This window comes from Typopeltis vanoorti, chromosome 11 (genome assembly GCF_054136105.1).
Source record: "Typopeltis vanoorti isolate ZY-2024b chromosome 11, IOZ_Tvanoo_1.0, whole genome shotgun sequence".
NCBI lineage: Eukaryota > Metazoa > Arthropoda > Arachnida > Uropygi > Thelyphonidae > Typopeltis > Typopeltis vanoorti.
In genome coordinates, this window is record NC_143559.1 from 138,110,859 (window position 1) to 138,123,482 (window position 12,624).

General features: G+C 33.2%; 1 protein-coding gene across 1 annotated transcript in view; it reads left to right on the plus strand.

Moving 5' to 3' along the window:
* Window positions 1-12,624, plus strand: part of LOC150102106 (protein lifeguard 4-like) — a 127,071-nt gene that overhangs the window by 112,966 nt on the left and 1,481 nt on the right. The gene's annotated exons all lie outside the window — the stretch shown is intronic.

Below are 12,624 nucleotides of genomic sequence, written 5' to 3' on the forward strand. Positions count from 1 at the left end.
AGATAGAATTCATTGGAATCAAACCAAGATTCTCCACTCCATTAGATTTAAATTTAGTGGTCTGTTTCTTGAAACTTGTAGCACCTTATGTCATATTTGAAATCTTAATCTTTCTGATTGCATGCCATTCTCAAAAGTTTTGGGAAGTAGTAAAAACTGTTTTTGTAATAATAAATAAGTTTGTTGAGAAGGATAAAAGAAAATAGTGTGAAAGGAAACGTGGTTAGTGTGTTGCCCAGGTATAACTGATGAAATGAGGTGGAGAGCAAAGATTGTGAATGATATGTTAGCAGAAATGTGTGAGGAGAAAGGATTGCAGTTTGTTAATCTGTGGAATGAATTTGAAGGACGAATTGAAGGGAAAATAAACACATCAAGTATTTAGATTTAAATAAATTAGAAACAGAACTACATTAAAGATTGCTAAAGTCCTCTCATGTTGAGATTTTCTTCTGGGCTTGTTCTGGTTGCTGTAAGGGAGGACCCCATCTGCAACCCTTATTAGCAACTGGAACAAGCCCGGAAGAAAATCTCAATACAAGAGGACTTTAAATATGTTTGATGTAGTTCTGTTTCTAAATTATTTATTTTTAAAAAATATTTTGTGTGTTTATTTTTTATTTATTTTAATTTAATTGTAATTTTTAATTTATTTTTATACTTATCTGTTTTTTAATGTAATTTTTTAATCTATTTAATTTTTTTTTTTAAATTTAGTTTTTCCACAAGAGGTCGGGCTACAATTATATGGGGTAAACAGATTATTATAGAGCAATACATAGTGAATATTTGAGTTTTAAGTCAGTTGTTAGAACTGAAGGAAGTATAGGACAATGATTTGATATAAAATTAGGCATAAGACCAGGATGCACACTATCTTTACTACCATTCATCATCTATAAGGATCACATTGTGAAAGAAAGTGGCATTAAAATTATATCAGAATTGAAGATATCAAACTTAGCTCTTTGCTTTATGCAAATGATGCTATATTCTTTAAACACATCCAGTGCATATCTCCAGATTCTCTGACTAAATTGGCCAGCCTGGTTGGCCAAGTAGTTAGCACTCTCCAGCCAAAAGGCTGCAGGTTCGAATCCCACCATGGGCATGGATGTTTGTCATTGTCTGTGAAAAATACTAGTAGTGGTGGTGGGCTGTAGATGGATTGAGTGGTGGAGACAGAGAGCTATAGAGTAGGTGCCCTCCCTCGATGAGTCTTTGGACTCCCTGGAGGTGTCAATAATAATAATAATAATAATAATAATAAGAGTAAAACTATGAAGAAAATAAAAAACATGCATTCTCAATGGAGAACCTGTTGAAGAAGTAAACTCTTTCAGCTATTTAGTTGCAGTTCTTAGATGGAAAATTAAATATGGAAATAGACAACAGAATAAGCAAAGATGTTGAAAGTTTATTTTTCACTTGGTTAGACAATATAATACATTTAGTTTAATCCTTTATCCAAGTGTGAGCAAACAAAGTTTGCACCTGAAAGTATCTTCAGGACTGGGGTAAGGTGGTACAACACCGGGAAACTCATTGCAAAGGTGGAGCAAGCTAACATCACTCCTATCTCGGTATCTCCCATAATGCAAAACACATCTCCTTGCGGATATGTATGAGCCAGGCCCCCACTGAAGAGACCTCAATAAAGGTCGAAACTAGTCTGGGTAGTGGCCCTTCCCTTAATGCATAACATTATACGTATCTGCAAGGAGATGTGTTTTGCATTATGGGAGATACTGAGATAGGAGTGATATTAACTTGCTCCACCTTTGCAACGAGTTGCCCGGTGTTGGTACCACCTTACCCCAGTCCTGAAGATACTTTCAGGTGCAAACTTTGTTTGCTCACACTTGGATAAAGGATTAAACTAAATTTATTATAGAATTAGGAAAGCTGGTATAGTGGGGAGCCATCTGAATAAATTTATATGGGGTAAGAGAGAAATTTGCCAAAACAGGAAACTAGCAGTATACAAGATAGTGCTCAAACCAGTTTTAAGTTATGGATCTCAGAGTTGGGTTAGAAATAAAGCACTTGATCAAAGACTAGAGACTGCAGATATGCAAGTTCTAAGAAAAATAAGGGAAGTGAACAGATAGCATCAATGGTAGTATCAAATTTAAAATGAAGATATTAGAAAGGACCTTGACATTATTAGTAATTAAGAACAGAGCTAATCTAAGTTGTGTGTTGAACAGAGCTAATCTAAGGTGGTATAGCTACTTACACAAAATGGGAAAGGAAAGGTTAGCAAAGTAGTGTTTGATGCTAAAATGGCAGGTAAGAGACCAGAGAGAAATCAAGATCTAGGTGGATTGATTCAGTCAGAAGTGCCTTAGAAGAGCAATATGTTAGATATGATAATATTAGAGTGCTGACAAATAGTAGACTAATTTGGAGGAAAGTTGTGGGACATGGTCAAGTGGGCAGCAGATATCTGGGTAACAAAATAACAGATCAAATATGCAATACTATTCTATTGATTTACTACACAGTAAATTTAAATACTTTTTTGAGAAACAAGTTAAAAGAATGGTATAAGCATAAAATTTGAAAAATCTCGCTTATAATTAAGTTTATTTTTATTGTGTAGAATTACGAAATTGTATGGAAGTTACATTGAAATTTCCCATGCAAAAAATGAGTCAGCTAGTTAATAAATATTTTCATTTATATCATAATGACAATATTAATTTTTGGTCATGAAAGTTATGCAATGTTGAGCCAAAGTATGAATGAATTATTTGTGGAATGCACATTTTTACTTTCTCCCCCTCTTTTTGCTCAAAATTTTGTTATTTTGGCTAGAAGGGATGGAAGTCCTGTTTTAAATTTTTTAATACCTAATAAGACTCTTGAAACATACACAAAATTATTTTATGATACATGAAATGTGGCCATTACTTGATCCTAAAAATATAAATGTTGATTATGAAATTGCCATTCATCGAGCTTTACGTATAGTATTTTCACAAGCTAACATAAATGATCACTTTTTTCATCTCGCACAAAATCTTTGTAAGCATTTAGTTTCATGCAAACTTTTAACCAGATACAATTCTGATGTACAATTCACTTTAAATTCAAAAAGATCACAGAACAAGATATTATTTATGCTATTTCTGAATTTGAGAATCATTTATCCAGTGAATTTGAACCATTTTAGAGTGGCTTACAAATACATACATAGGTTGTCTAAGGAATAATAGAACCAGGGCTCCACCGATTTTTCCCTCAAACGCTTGGTCTGTGTACAAAGAACAATAAATCGAAGTGATAGGACAAATAATTTCGAGGAAGCCTGTTAGCAAAAATTGCAATTGAGCTTTGGCAGCAGTACAAGTCACTTAAATTTATGGATTTTTATAAATGGACTACACAGAAATTCTAAAAAACATATGATGTTGATTATGAAAAAGTAGTAGCAGGTTTTCAACATCAGCACAAATGTAGACATTACGATGAAGCTGACCAAAGAATTTTGAACAAAAAAGTTATAAATTATAATAGGGAAAATATAATAGAATATTTAAGTGGTGTTGCATTTAACTATAATATGAATTGATAAATTTAAAATAAAAATTTTGTTTTGAATTTCATATACCTTTTTGTTCAAATGTATATATGTAATATGTGTAAATATGTTTGTTAATTGCAAAATAATATTAATAAATGAATTAAAAAACTACATTTTTTCTTTATTTTAATATTGTGCAATTATACCTTTTCATTTATAAATCATTTTCGGACCACTCTTTTTAACCATCTCTTTCTTAAATGATCCTACAAATTTTGATATATGATATAGTTCTTTGAAAATGAATTTTTTGAAAGTAAGTTTTTTGAATGAGCAGTTCTTCGAAAAAATACAATTTTTTAATTTATTGAAAATTAGAACATCGCAGGCAAATTCACGCAGGTAAGCTTAGGTCAGATTATGTTGTTAGGTCTGGATTATTTTTAATTTTTTTCAATTATGTGGAAATAACTCATAACTCATAGTTCATAACTTATAACTCATACCTCATAAGTCTTAATCATATTTACATGTTACTAATATTAAAAAAAAAAATCCACCAAATTGTATCCCTGCTAAACATGCAAAAATTTGTAAGTTTCTGTCACTTACATGATGGGCACCCAGTTGTCGCGTACCCAGAATTGTTGATAGGTTATTAATAATAATGTAAAGTACTGTTATTAGTCTGAACAACTCTTGAAGGTACATGTCAGGAAATTGATGATGATGTATTACATTAATAGTGCTGTATTGCAGGAAATGATGAAGCAAGTGTTTTGGAAATGATGTTGGACAGAGTTGTAGTTCAGAGCACATATTGCAAAAGTTGACAAAATAGCTTAAAGGATTACTTGGACATTGGTAAACATTGACAACAAGCAGGTAGGTTGTTGTTGTTGTCATTGTTAAGCTATAATGCAATGACATCTTGACTACAGTGCACAGATTTGGTCATCTATGTTCCTCTCTAACATCTAAGCTGCAGGTGGAGAGGATCTAGAGGTTAACTAGCTGGTGATAGGTTTGTGAAACACTCGCTATGAGAATAGATTATATGAATCAGAGTTTAGTTGACAGGCAGAAAAGAGAAGACATGTAAAACTTAAGTTAATAAAGGGATTCAATAAAATTAACACAGAAGAAATTTTCAATATATAAAAAATGTGTGAGAAATTTTAAAAAATCCTTGTACGTCATACAAGGGTGGTCTGAAAAGTTCGTGGCCTAACAATGAAAAATCGAATTTATAATTTCAAAATTATTTTTATTTTTCAACATAATCTCCTACAAAATATATTACATGTTCTTTTGAAATGCCTATAGTCTCAGCAATTTCATGCACTTTGATCAATGATTTCTGGACATCCTTCATGTGGACTCCAAGGCTGGTACGGCCACATTTAAACTCGGCAGCCCATTTCTTAGTTGTTAAAAACGAAGGAGAAGGGTGCCCATAAATTTTTATGAAACTTCAAATGAATTTCTTTTAGCATTAAATCTTCATTTACAAAGAATTTTATAACCACATGATACTCAATTTTATTCATTTCAAGGGATACAGACAACACTTTGGCTTCAGACAGCTGTATAAAACAAACTTGATAGAATGATTTGCAATTTCACATGGATACTTATGACAGATGTACCAACTTAATAAAAAAAAAAAAAAAATCTTTCCAGTAGTGTTGCCATCTATGGTTGAAGCCGAGAACTTTTCAGACCACCCTTGTATAAGTGTGTGATTAGTAAGGGTTGTGCACACTAGATTTTTTGCTTAGAGAGTGGTGACTGGAATGGATTTCCAGAGGTATTTCTGAGTGCTATGACAATGAATGAGTTCAAGAAGACGTATGATGGGTATTGATGAAATTATGGTCTATGTGATTCTCATGCAATGAGCATTTTGACTCCATGGAGATATTAATATAATAATGATAAGCCTGTGTTTTCAAGTTTTTTCCAAATATTTTATTCTGCATGTATTAGAGATAAAAGAGAACACATAGCTGACCCATGTTGTTGAATATAGATCTTGTGTTTCTGTTTAAAGTATGGAATGAAGATATTGCTTTAAAATGAGATGTTGATTGAAATAGTGTGACAACAAACTCCTTTCTAGATATACAGTAATCAGTAACATGTAGACATCATTGTTTATATGAAGCCCACCCATACTGATTCATATCTTCATTTCAGTTTGCTCTGTTACCACAAACAAAAGTTTCATATCCGTTTGTTAAAAAAAAAAAAAAAAAAAAGAGCTATCCATGTCCTATGAGAAGGCAGTGATAAAACTTCTGTGTTGACCCAAAGATGGTTGCTTACAGATTGTTATACACAGAGAAATCTGCATGCATCAGCATAGATATCAGATATAGTCTTCATCTTTTTATCATACATTGGCAAAACTTTGTAATCTAGTAATCTATAGCTTCTGTGCTACAATATATAAGCATCAGAATCTCCTTGAAGCAGTGCAGACACTTCAGTCTTAAGTCTTAAGATAATGAAGGTCATCAACCATCAGTTTTTACTCTGTTTAGAGCCCCGGCATTTAGTCAGTAACCATCAGTACAGATTCCACCACTTGAGATCCATGACAGATCTTTTAGCCTATATCACTCGCCATTCGACATATGCTGTGAAAGATTTGGAGAAGTGTGCTGTTGCTCCTGACATTTCTAGAGCCTTCAGTTATGTCTGACATCAAGACCAGCTGAGTAAATTTCGACCCTTTGGGCAAACTTCTACCCTGTGTCATTGGGGAGTCAGCTTTCTCTCTGTCACATTGACTGTATTATTACTGATAGATATCTTCATACTGGTTCAGTATATAAGACTATATAGAGGATTTGAAATAGAAGGTGCTTGCCAAAAAAAAAAAAAAAAGTTCTGGCAAAATGTTCTGGAGGCTATTGAAAAAGATTAGAGATGGAAGAGGACCTGTAAAAGAAATCAGACATGACATGATAAAGGTGACTTGAAAAGTGCAGATAAAAATATTCTAGACATCTGGAATAATTACTTTGAAAATTGAATGAAACAAGAAGTGAAAGAACAGTGATAGAAAATATTCAAGAAGAATGTTATCATGAGTATGTACACACTCATTAAATGAAACAAGAAGTGAAAGAACAGTGACAGAAAATATTCAAGATGAATGCTATTATGAGTATGTACATATTAATACTTAGGGTAGAAAAATCATTAAAAATCTGAAATGTAGACAGTCATCTGGATTGCATGATATTTGACCAGAAATGCCAACATATGTATTTTTGTGAACATTTCTGCAGCTGCCTGTTCTCAAATTCATTCCTCTCAATGATATTTCCCATTCCTCATCCTGTTAGCTTCTTTTCTCCATACCTTTCATAGTCATCCTTCTCCACATAGCCTGTAGTCTTCTAGCCTTCCTCTTTTCCTCCTGTTTGACCAATTCATAATTCCGAAGAGCCATCATTCTTTTCTTATTCTCTGACATAATCATATCATTTCATGGTGTGTACTTCCATTATCTCTGTGACAGGCTCTTCAGTTTCCATCTCTCTTCAAATATTCTCTAGATGATCCATACAAATGGCTTTCATACTTCATCTGAAGTAATCTATTTCCACAACTTCTTTCCTTTGGCTGTTAGCAAGGGAAGTCCAACACTCATATACATAAGTTATTGTGCTCTCTGTTATCACTATCTAATACAGCATATGGCAATATAATAGTTTTACAGTAGTGCATAGTTTTGAAGGTATGGTGAGGATTCAAGCCTGGATAATTGGAGTAGATCACTGATAGCATTCATCTGTAAAAAAAAAGGAAATAAAACTATGAGAATTGGAGAAATTTCTGTACTGAGTGCTTCCAGTAAGATTTATGCAAGTATACCTGAGAAGAGGCCAAGGAAAATTGTGAATGAAACTCGGAGAAAAGTTAGGTTCAGACCAAATAGAGGTTGTGAGATTAGATTTTAATTTTAAGATAAATAATTGAGAGATCACAGGAATATAACAAGGATCTGTATTTAAATTTTATAGAGCTGAAAAAGGCAGTATTTCAAATTGTCAAGAAAAAACAAATGATCTTCATAATGCTACAATTATATGTTGTAAACAGGGCATCATATCATCATTATGTCTATGTTTAAGTTCTAAGTTAGAAGTTAGAATTGAAGTAAGTATAGGAAGAGGATTTCATGTAAAATCAGGTGTAAGAGTAGGATACACTATCTTCACTGTTATTCATATATTTGGGATCACATTATGAAGAAAAGTGGCATTACCAATATTGGAGATGTTAATCTCAACTTGTTGGAAGTTTTTTCACTTGATTATATTATAAATTAAAGATACAAGAAATTATATACTTAGTTTAATCTTTTATCCAAGTGTAAGCAAACAAAGTTTGCCCCTGAAGTATTTTCAGGAAGCCATACCACCTTTACTCTTGGTAAAGGTGGTATGGCTTCACATCACTTGCCTTAGTATTCCATAATGCAAAGCACATCTCTTACAGACATGTATATTGCTATGCATTATGGTAGGGTCACTACCCAGACCAGTTTCGACCTTTATTGAGGTCTCTTCAGTGGGAGCCAGACCCAGAGGGGATACTAAAGTTGAAGTAATGCAGAAGTCTTATTTTCCTATACCAGTTTGCCAAAAGGTGTCACACCTTGTTATTACATTACTGGATTAGAGAAAGGTTGGAAGTTTTTTCACTTGGTTATACTATAAATTAAAGATACTAAGAAATTACTTCAACCTTGGTATATCGCCTCTGGGTCTGGCTCCCACTGAAGAGACCTCAATAAAGGTCGAAACCAGTTTGGGTAGTGACCCTTCCCATAATACATAGCAATATACATGTCTGCAAGGAGATGTGCTTTGCGTTATGGGAGATACTAAGGCAAGTGATGTGAAGTATACCACCTTTAAAATGAGTTGTCCCAGTCCTGAAAATACTTCAAGTGCAAGCTTTGTTTGCTTATACTTGAATAAAGGATTAAACCAAGTATATAATTTCTTCGTATCTTTAATTATTTTAATCTCAGCTTGTAGATAGCTTGTAGATAGATATACTCTTAAATAAGTCATGTTATACCTTTTAATAAATGCAGTAGAAATCTGCAGAATTCCTTAAGTAAATTGAATAATTACTATGTAACAAATTTAGTATTAAAGTCAGCAACAAAAAGACCAAGATTAGGAAAATAGGTAGGAATATCAAAAACAGAAGCTGCATCCCTGAATGAAAAATTATAGAGCAGGTAAAATGTGTCAGCTATTCATGCATACTTTTTTAGTGAAGATGACAAATTAAATAAAAAATGGATCATAGAATAAGCACATGACATGGAGAGATATTAGTCAAAACACTGAACTAGCTGTATATAGGACAGTGTTCAAGCCCATTTTAACTTAGGAATCTGAGAGCAGAGTTAGAAATAAAACAGTTGACCAAGGACCAGGGATCACAGATATGAGTTCTGGAAAAAAAATCAGAAGTGTAGGCAGATGGCATCAATAGTAGAATTGAAAATATTTAAAATTGAATATTTTAAATATTCAATTTTATATTAAATTTGAAAATATTAGGAAGGAACTCAGAATTCTTGACATTCAAGAATGTGTGAGCGAAGCTAATATAAGGATGATATGATCACTTAAAAAAGAATGGGAGAAGACAAGTTAACAAAGCAGGCGTTTGATGGCAGGAAAAAGACTCATTTGATACTTAAAAAAGTGCCTCACAAAACTGAAACATAAGACAGTATTGGAGTCCTGACTGATAACAGACCAATTTTGATAGTGAAATATCAATGTTTTTCTTTAAACAGTTTTAAAGGTAATTTTTCATGAGCATATATCCCAATAGTTCACTCTTGTAGACTTTGGTTTTGTTAATCCTCCACTGACCTTGATGTCTATAGACATCCAGCTAAATCTTGATACAATTCTGTAACACCTATTGCACAACATGGATAAGAAGTGCAATTTGGTCTCACTGTTTCATCCACTTTGGCCGGTAGGAGGTCAATATGAATTTGATGAAAAAACAAGATTAAAAATTATAATGTACTTCAGCAGGAAGAAAATGTATGTTTGTATTTTAATTTAGATTTGACAGTAGTCAGTGTAACACTGTTATCATATAAATGTGATACTCAAATGATTGAAACTTGTATAAAAAGTGATGTTTAAGTCCAAAATACTTATACTTCCATCTATACAGGTAGTCCTCGATTTACGATGGAGTTCCGTTCCAACGTATCTGTTGTAAGTCGATTCTGACATAAGTCGGGGACTTTTTAATTCTTGATTTGTTTGATTTCTGTTATAATATTTTCATAAATTAGGTTTCTATTTAACTTAAAATGGTTAAAAATTCTATAAATGCACATAAACATTTATAAATTATTTATTAGCACATATACATAAATACAAAATTAAGAAAGGAAAAAAATACATAAACACACATCAAAAATGGTGCACTTACTTTAATTTGAAATTCCTTTAAATATTAGTTAACATAAACAAAAAACTTATTAATGGTATCTTTAATTAAACAGGTGAGTAACTATAACTCGTAATCAGGAGTAGCCTTTTTAATCAGAAAATTGGTTAATGTTGTCTGTTGGGTTTTTTCCTTCACATATTTTGCAATAACATCTGACTGCTTCTTGAATTTGTTTTCAACTTTAGTGAAGTGATCAGTCTTGATCCATATTTTCGAGTAGCTGAAGTCCTTGATTTAGTTTAAAAAATACTTCAACTAATCCTTTTACAGTAAATTTTTTAACGATTTCTCTTCTTCATCTTCCTCATCATTCCTTTCTTCTTCTACAACTCTTTTGTTTTGAAAAATCAAGTCTTGATCAGTCAGTTCACCTTCTTTGTTGAAAGTTTATTTTTCACTTGGTTAGAGTATAATAAAATTAGTTTAATCCTTTATCCAAGTGTGAGCAAACAAAATTTGCGCCTGAAAGTATCTTCAGGACTGGGGTAAAGTGGTACAACACCAGGGCAACTCGTTGCAAAGGTGAAAAAAGCTACCAACACTCCTATCTCAGTATCTCCTATAATGCAAAACACATCTCCTTGCAGATATGTCTAATGTTATGCATTAAGGGAAGGGCCACTACCCAGACTAGTTTCGACCTTTATTGAGGTCTCTTCAGTGGGAGCCATGCCCAAGTGGAGATACCAGGCAGAAGCATTAGCAGGTCATCTCTACCTATAGGAATTGCCAAATGGTGTGCCACCCTTTTTTAATAAATTACTCTGGATTTAGAGAAAGATGTACCACCTTACCCCAGTCCTGAAGATACTTTCAGGCGCAAATTTTGTTTCCTCACACTTGGATAAAGGATTAAACTAATTTTATTATACTCTAACCAAATGAAAAATAAACTTTCAACATCTTTCTCTAAATCCAGAGTAATTTATTAAAAAAAGGTGGCACACCATTTGGCAATTCCTATAGGTAGAGATGACCTGCTAATGCTTCTGCCTGGTATCTCCACTTGGGCATGGCTCCCACTGAAGAGACCTCAATAAAGGTCGAAAATAGTCTGGGTAGTGGCCCTTCCCTTAATGCATAACATTAGACATATCCGCAAGGAGATGTGTTTTGCATTATAGGAGATACTGAGATAGGAGTGTTGGTATCTTTCTCCACCTTTGCAACGAGTTGACCTGGTGTTGTACCACCTTACCCCAGTCCTGAAGATACTTTCAGGCGCAAATTTTGTTTGCTCACACTTGGATAAAGGATTAAACTAATTTTATTATTACCTTCTTTGTGATCTGCTAATTCTTCTATATCGGTAATATTGATTTCTAGATCAGTTTTCTTGCAGTTTCAACGATTTCTTCACCAATTTGTATTAACATACTATACTCATTGTACTCTTTGAGTGTCTCCTGCTGTAGTAACTTCTTCCAAATTCCTCATATACATTATTCCTATACATCCATGAATTTGCTGGAAGTTTTTTTCGCTTGGCTATGCTACCACTTATATATTTGGTTTAATCCTGTATCCAAGTGTAAGCAAACAAAGTTTGCTCCTGAAGTATCACCACCTCTGGGTCTGGTTCCCACTGATGAGACCTCAATAAAGGTCGAACTTATACCATGAGTTGCCCCAGTCCTGAAAATACTTCAGGCACAAACTTTGTTTGCTTACACTTGGATAAAGGATTAAACCAAATATATAATTGGTACTTCCTTCCATGAAGTTCCAATGTTCTTGGATACATTGGTTAATATCGTAAGTTTCCCCAAAATCACATAATGTTATAGCATCGTTGTTCATTGCTGTTATTGCTTGAGAAAATGTAGTTTTCAGATATGTCTTGAATGTAGCAATCGAACCTTGATCCATAGGTTGAATCACAGCTGTTGTACTGAGCGGTAGATACATGACATATTTTCATTCAAATAGCCAATGCAAAGAGGATGTCCTGGAGCATTGTCAAGCAGCAATAGAATTTTAAAAGGAATGTTTTTTTTTTTCAAGACAGTAGGCACTTACTGCTGGAATTAAACAATTTAAGAACCAGTCTTAGAATAAAACAATTGTCATCCAAGCCTTAGAATTACTCCTGTGGTAAAATGGCAGCTTATTCTTGTCAATGTTTTTCAAAGTGCTGGTGTTTTTTGAACGGTAAACAAGAAATGGTTTTAATTTAAAACAAGCAGCATTTCCTTCAAAAAGAAGTTTAATCCTATCTTTAAATGCCTTAAAACCAATCTCATATGTAGCTACTCTGTGAATGTAAGTTCATTCTGACATTCTTTTCCAGAAGAGTCCAGTTTTATCTACATTAAAAATCTGCTCTAGCAAATAGCCTTCATCTTTTATCATCTCTTTCAGATTTTTCTTGAAAATTTCTGCCATTTCAAAATCAGAACTAGCAGCTTCTCCCATTATTCCTATGTTATGCAAGTTAAACTGGCTTTTGAATCGATAAAACCAACCTTTACTAGCATTAAATGTATGCTCGCTGTATTTATCTTCTTGTTGTTTCCTTAAATTGTCAAATAGGCTGCGTGCTTTTGTTTGAATCATAAACAAATCTAAAGGAATAT